Source organism: Salvelinus sp. IW2-2015, linkage group LG1 (genome assembly GCF_002910315.2).
Source record: "Salvelinus sp. IW2-2015 linkage group LG1, ASM291031v2, whole genome shotgun sequence".
NCBI classification, from domain to species: domain Eukaryota; kingdom Metazoa; phylum Chordata; class Actinopteri; order Salmoniformes; family Salmonidae; genus Salvelinus; species Salvelinus sp. IW2-2015.
Window position 1 is genome coordinate 39118634 of NC_036838.1, and position 8212 is coordinate 39126845.

Below are 8212 nucleotides of genomic sequence, written 5' to 3' on the forward strand. Positions count from 1 at the left end.
GAAGCCCAMAATTTGGGCTTGWGGTTTTACTTAACTGTCCGTACTGGCCAAGTATTATAACAGCAATTCTGATCCAACCATAAATTCATACATTGTGCCCCTTGCCTGAGATGATGGAAGTTCAACATGTAGCTACAGTAGATGTAGTARGCTAATGTTAACTAGCTAGCCTGCCGCATTGTTGCCCATGAAAGGAAGTTAGGCTAGCAAGCAAGCATTTTAGCCAGGTAGCCTAGGACAACAAAAACTAAAAGTGTGTACTATGTGACAGAGTCATAGACCATTTAGGCAACATGAAAGAGGCGGATGGCATTGGCGTTTCTCTAAAAGTAGGGTGTTCAAATGTTTTTTCTACTTGCGCATGYGCACACACACACACGCACACACATAGTCTTGTGCAACTAACCTTGTGGGGACACACAATTCAGTCCCATTCAAAATCCTATTTTCCCTAACCCCTAACCCATACCCTAACCTTAACCCTGAACATGAAAACATAACCTTAACCCTAACCCCTAGGACCTAAACCTTAAACTTACCCTGGCTCCTAACCCTAACCTTTAACATAATTCTAACCTTACACTAATTCTAACCTTAACAYTAATTCTAACCTTAACCCTAAATCCCCTAGAAATAGCATCTGACCTTGTGTGGACTAACAAAATGTCCCTAGTTGGCCAAATGTTGGTTTGTTTACTATTCGCAACAATAGTTAAACATGTCCACACACACACACAGAAATCCGTACCATGGACAGCCACATCATATTTAACTTACATTGATTGGTCTAAATAGTTTTTGGTATCTTTTAGTTTCACTGTATTTGGCTAAGCATAGGTGATTAGATGTTGAAGTTGAAATGGTGCTGGAATAGTGGAGGCAGTGCCTGTTTTCTTTGCGACTTGCGGAATCTCCGTGGTTCTAAATCAATAGTTGTTTAGTTGTCCGAAAATTTCAGAAACATTAACTTGCTTGACCATGCTGTAGGTCATGTCACTGTTTGTTACATGCAATATGTTTTGTGGACTCCACCAGACAGATGTGGCGCTCCGGGTTTTTTRATGAATTTATTCTGCCACTGTGTCTTCTTATTGTCTCGGCCTTAGACCTATATATCACGGTCGCAAGACAGATGAACTAACAGGTAATAGAGGAAACAATGCAATTATCACAACACTGTAATCAAGCATTGCAGTGGTGGCTACAATTTCAATTTCATCCCCCTGAAAAGATAGAACAAATATTACAACAAATATTATGGCTGAACTCAAATGTGCTGGTTGATAAAATACCTGTATTTATGGGAAAGMTGTTTGAAAAGGGTATTTTGTTCTTAAATGATATTGTAAATTGTAATGGTAGAGTTATGTCCTTCATGGAGTTATCATGGAGTTATCAAAATTGTACGGAAAGGTCTGCTCAATCTAAGAGTACAACCAATTGATTACAGTATTGCCCCAAAAATGGAGGAGGAGGATGGCAGCGGGAGGAGGTAGGGAACTGGTCTGTCTGCCCAATATAAAGGATCAAAACTGGCAGAGGAATAAAAAGAGCATAAATAGGAAAGTATACCAGTTTCATTTGAGGACCAGGATGTGACAACTGTGCCATACAGATTGCAAAATAGTTGGGAAGAGATTTTTGATGTACCGATTCCATGGTACAACTGTGAGATGAGATGATATATAAAACAACTCAAGATTCAAGACTTCGTGCTTTTCAGCTAAAATTATTATATAGAATTCTTGCCACCAACAAAATGTTGAATATTTGGGGCATAAAATCATCGAAGCTCTGCAGATTTTGTTGTGAGTATACAGAATGAATAGATCATTTATTTTGGTATTGCCCTCAGGTAGCCTGTTTCTGGTCTCAGGTTCAGAAATGGCTGAAAATGCATAGCATTGATCTAAAGTTGACCCTAGAAATAGTACTGTTAGGAGATCTGGAAAGACCGGGTCACTCAAATACTAATACTCTTAGTAAAAGTATTTATCTTCAACACGCAATCTGTAGATTCTATTTAATTAGATAGATTGAAATTGTACGTTAAACATCATAGCATAGTTGAAAGATATGTGCTGCGTAGAAACACGAAGTGGGTGGCCAGCAGAGATAGATGGCATGGGCTGAGGGAAACTGARGGTTGGTATGTGGAATTGGAGACAAGTGGGAGTGGAGTTGCTGTGTGAGAGAGAGAATGATGGTCGAAAGATAAAGGAAAAAAAATAAAACATAATAAGAGTACTGTGGCAGACCAGGGGGTTTGGTCAAGACGTTTACCCATATCAGACACGGACAGAGAAGGATTAGCTCAGTTTCAAGGGTGTTTATTTAAATAATAGATCAAAAAGAAAAGGATAGGTCTCCCCTATGAGACCCTCTCCGGGATGCCGTCTTCTGGTATTCCGGGTCTGGCTGTATCCTGTCGGGCACAAAACTGAACTCCCTCTTCTTACCTCTGCAACCGTCAACAATACCACAGGAGTCCTTTCTTCCCCCATTCCTCCTCTGTGCTGCCCTTCTGGCAGCTTCATGGGCCTTGCACAGCTGATGAGCAATCCGCCCTTGATTACTCACCAGCTCCCAATCAGCCCCAATTAGTCCTGGCTGGAGAGCCCATCGAGACCTGGCACGTCCAGCAGATGGAGCCATCGCCTCGTGATGCATACTCCATCTGTTACCAGGCCTCGACGAGTCTCCCCCTGGTGGCTGACCTGCTGTACGCCACACCCCCCCTCCCTAGCTCTGTCGGGGAGGGGACTGTCATCAGTGCAACGTAGGTCTCCCTTCTCGATAGGGCAACCGCGTTTCCATGCTTCGCCCCTGATCTGTGCACAACAGAAAAAGAGAAGCGTTGAAGGGACAAGAACCACCTGGTGACCCGATCGTTCGTGTCCTTTCCCCTGGCCATCCAGACTAGGGGAGCATGGTCCGTGACCAGGGTGAAGTGGGTACCTAGCAGGTAATACTTGAGTGTCTAGCACCCACTCCACCGCTAGACACTCTTTCTCAATGATAGAGTATTTATTTTCTCTAGGGATCAGCTTTCGGCTGATGTACATGATGGGGTGCTCCTCCCCCTCGTGTACCTGGGACAGAACAGCCCCTAGTCCCGTATCACATGCGTCCGTCTGGACCACCATCGGCACCTGGAAATCGGCGTTACGAGAATCGGATGGGAGCACAGCGCTTCCTTCAGACCGTTGAACGCCGCTTCTGTCCATTTCACTGTTTTCGGGAGGCGGGCCCTGGTTAGATCGGTGAGGGGGGAAGCTATAGCCGCAAAGTTGGGGATAAACCGGCTATAGTATCCTGCCAGTCCCAGGAAGTACTTGACCTGTGTCTTGGTGCGTGGAACGGGCCAGTCACGCACCGCGTGAACCTTCCTCTCCTGGGGCTTGATGTTCCCCCGTCCAATCAAATACCCCAGGTACTCCACCTCCTCGAACGCTAGCTTGCATTTCTTGGGGTTTGCGGTCAACCCGGGATGTCTGAGCGCGTCCAGCACCGCCTGGAGGCGCGTCAGGTGCTCTTCCCAACCTTGGCTGTGGATGATGATATCATCCAGATATACCGCTTCGTACTGCTGGTGGGGTCGAAGCACTCTGTTCATCAGCCGTTGGAATGTGTGCAGGGCTCCGTGGAGACCGAACGGGAGCACCCGGTACTGATACAACCCGTCTGGTGTCGAAAACGCCGTCTTCTCCCGGGAGGAGGCTGCCAAAGGTACCTGCCAATAACCTTTGGTCAGGTCAAGGGTGCTGATGTACCGGGCCTTTCCCAATCGGTCGATGAGCTCGTCCAYCCTCGGCATGGGATATGCGTCGAACAAGCTGATGTCGTTCACCCYCCGGAAATCGTTACAGAAGCGGAGGCTACCGTCCGGTTTGGGCACCAACACGATGGGGCTCCACCATGCACTGTGGGACTCTTYCATGACCCCCATCCTTAGCATAGCCTCCACTTCCTGTTTCACTGCCTCCATTCGGGCCTCCGGAATCCGATATGGCCTCTTTCGTACCGTTTCCCCGAGCCGGGTACGGATGTGGTGTTCAATGAGGGTCGTGCGSCCCGGCTTCTCGGAGAAGACCGCCATGTTCCGATCGACGAGCTCCCTGAGCKCTTGCTTCTGGGCCGGGTCGAGGTCCTCATTGCTCGGGACATCCACTGGTACCGTTGGCGTCCTGGTCCCGACCATAACACGGCCAAGGCTGTCCTCTCGTGCCACTTCAACAGGTTCACGTGGTAAATCTGTTGCGGTTTCCGTCTCCCGGGTAGCCGTACACGGTAATTGACAGGTCCCAGCTTCTCAATCACCTCGTATGGTCTGTGCCATGTTGCCAGGAACTTACTTTCGGCCGTGGGGATCAAGACCAACACCCTGTCTCCCACCTGGAATTCTCGGGGCTGGGCTCCCCGATTGTAGACCTGGGCTTGGGCACATTGGGCCTTCTCCATATGTTCCCTCACGTCTAGCCATATGGCTGTCATCTGCTCCCGCATCGTCTCCACGTGCTCTACCACGCTGCGTAAGGGGATCGGTTGGGCTTTCCACACCTCCTTGGYGAGGTCCAGTAGGCCGTGTGGCCTCCTCCCATAGAGGAGTTAGAACGGGGAAAACCCAGTGGAGAATTGGGGTACTTATCAGATTGAGAACATTAGGTGGGGTAGTAGCTGCTCCCAGTTCTTCCCGTCCTGCTCGATGACCTTCTGCAGCATCTGTTTGAGCGTTTTATTAAAGCGCTCGACGAGACCATCCGTCTGCGGGTGAGAAACGGAGGTCCGGATCTGCTTGATCTGCAGGAGGGAACACAACTCTTTCATGAGGCGGGACATAAACTCCGTACCTTGGTCTGTCAGGATCTCGTTCGGGATACCCGCCCGGCTAAAGAGGTGGAACAGCTCCCGGGCGATTCCCTTGGACACCGCCGCCCGTAGGGGAATGGCCTCGGGATACCGGATGGCATAGTCCACGATTACCAAGATGTACCTGTGTCCTCGTGCAGTCTTTACCAGGGGTCCCACTATGTCCATGGCGATGCGTTCAAAGGGCACCCCGATTATTGGCAGGGGGACCAGAGGGTTTCGGAAGTGTGCTTTCGGGGCAGTGAGTTGACACTCCGGGCAGCTGCGACAGTAGTCTTCCACGGCCCTCCTCATCCCGGGCCAGTGGAACCGGGCGGCGATCTATTCCCGAGTCTTCTCCATTCCCAGGTGCGCCCCCAACAGGTGGGTGTGGGCCAGCTGAAGAAAGGTTCCTACGTACCGTCGGGGCAGCAACAATACCTCTTGAAGTTCCCCCTTTTGGCACGACACCTGATACAAAAGGTTATTCTTCATTTGGAAATGGTGGTATCGCCAGTCACTCACCCCCGGAAGTAGCTGTCCATCCACCGCTATCACTTGGGTGGCGGCAGCTTTSAAGTTCGGATCCTCCCACTGGGCCGTCCCGAATTGTCCCCTCAGTTGACCCCCAGCGGGGGTCTCTACCGGCCCCTCGAAATCGAGGAGGGGGGAGGATGGGCTCCTCCTCCAGGGGTTCCCCAGGTGGATCGGGTTCCGGCGCCCCCTCCGACTCCGGAGCCGTAGACACATGCTGGTTAACCGGTTGCTTCCGGGCCGCACAGGCTATTGGTCGTCCCCGCTCTCTTCTTTGGCCGGCTCATACCTTCTTCCTCAATTCGTGCCCCCATAGGGCCGCGAACAGCGGGCAATCCCGTCCCACTAGGAGAGGTACCGGCAGCTCTGGTACTGCACCCACAATCATCTGACAGCTCCCTTGTGGCGTCACGATGTTGGTCCATACGGTGGAATACCGCTTTGTGTCCCCGTGAACACAGGAAATGGACATCTCCCTACCCCGTTCGGTCTCCTGGTTCAGCAGGTTCGTGGTTACGAGTGTAACCATGCTTCCGGAGTCTAATAGCGCTTCCGTGTTGTGTCCATCCACCTTCACTGGGACCATGGGTGCAGTTGATTCGTGGTGCACCCAACAGGAGGTGACATAGTTCATGGCGTGACCCACCTCGCCTCCTGGGCTAGCTGATGGCATCGACTCCTCTCGAGCCGGGCAATTCCAGGCAATGTGCCCCCGGGCGCCACACTCAAAACACCTCCTTTGGTCTCCCTCTACTTGGGGTCGTTGGTGGCGGGTCGGCCCTACCCCCACCGTCTCTCCACGGGTTTGCGGTCCTTTGGCCCTGCCAACTGTCGGTTCGGGGTACACCGCGGTGGGGCTGTCTTTCCGTCCCCTCGGACGGGTCGCCGACTCGTCCCGGCTCCCACTCAGCAGTGCCTGAGTGTTCTTATGCGTCTCCACTGCTTCCAGGAGGCACTCCAAGGTCTGGGGCGTGCATAGACTCGCAGCCCTCTTCATGTCATGGGGTAGCGCCCGTAAGAAGCGATCCAGGACCATTTTGTCGAGGATGGAGAGGGTGGATACATCCGTGAGGAGCCATGCCCTGGTGACGCACAGTAGGTCGCTCATCTGGGCTCGGAGGGATGCGTCGGGTACGAACCTCCAGTCGTGGAACCATTGAGCCCGATGGGCCAGGCTGTACCCATAGCGGCTGAGTATCTCCTGTTTGAGTCCGTCGTAGTTAGCTGCCTGTTCGTCGTTCAGGTCCCAATACGCCTTTTGGGCATTACCAGGGAGGAACAGGGCCAGCAGACATTCCCACTGCGGCCTTGGCCATCCTTCCCGTAGTGCTGTCCATTCAAACAGAGGTATGTTTCGATGTCATCGTCTTCCGTTAGCTTGATCAAAAACTGGTTGGGATGTGATCCAGGAGACGCTCCTCCTTGCAGCTTCCTGACTTCCTCAACGAGGCGCACATTTTGTAGTCGGTGTTCCTCCAGCGTTCGTTCCTGAACTGCCTGTTGTTCTTGTTGGGCCTGGACGAACTGAGCTATCAACTCATCCATGCTGATACTGTGTAAACGTCAACCCTGATCTGACCACATTATCAGACGTGCCCGCATTCTCCATCACTTGTGGCAGACCAGGGGGTTTGGTCAAGACGTTAACCATATCAGACACGGACAGAGAAGGATTAGCTCAGTTTCAAGGGTGTTTATTTAAATAATAGATCAAAAAGAAAAGGATAGGTCTCCCCTACGAGACCCTCTCCGGGATGCCGTCTTCTGGTATTCCGCGTCTGGCTGTATCCTGTTGGGCACAAAACTGAACTCCCTCTTCTTACCTCTGCAACCGTCAACAATACCACAGGAGTCCTTTCTTCCCCCATTCCTCCTCTGTGCTGCCCTTCTGGCAGCTTCATGGGCCTTGCACAGCTGATGAGCAATCCGCCCTTGATTACTCACCAGCTCCCAATCAGCCCCAATTAGTCCTGGCTGGAGAGCCCGTCGAGACCTGGCACGTCCAGCAGATGGAGCCATCGCCTCGTGATGTATACTCCATCTGTTACCAGGCCTCGACGAGTCTCCCCCTGGTGGGTGACCTGCTGTACGCCACAGTACATTTGAATGACACTAAGTGGCAGTGTTTTTACAACTAATGCCGGTTTGCCTGAGGCTGATGCCGTGCAGGTGTTTGTACACATGCATATACACACACTCTCATTCAAATAAACACATACAAGAACACACACATACATGTAATAGTGTCAGACATTCACACCAACATATAAAGTAAGCATTGCTGTTATGATTTCAGTTGTCCTTGATGTCCTTTGTTTTAAATTTATTATTTTGTTTTATCTTTTTTTGCATTGTTGTTTGCTGTTTTCTTCTGTCTTTTCCTTTTTTCTCTTTAGATCATTCTCTTGGTTATTGGTGCATTGCGGGGTTCTTGGGGGTGGGGAATAGAATTAATTGTATTTGACCCAAGTTAAACAATTTAAAGGCAATGCTACCAAATACTAATTGAGTGTATGTAAACTTCTGACCAACTGGGAATGTGATGAAAGAAATTAAAGCTGAAATAAATCATTCTCTCTACTATTATTCTGACATCAAATCAAATCAAATCAAGTTTATTTTATATAGCCCTTCGTACATCAGCTAATATCTCGAAGTGCTGTACAGAAACCCAGCCTAAAACCCCAAACAGCAAGCAATGCAGGTGTAGAAGCACGGTAACTAGGAAAAACTCCCTAGAAAGGCCAAAACCTAGGAAGAAACCTAGAGAGGAACCAGGCTATGAGGGGTGGCCAGTCCTCTTCTGGCTGTGCCGGGTGGAGATTATAAC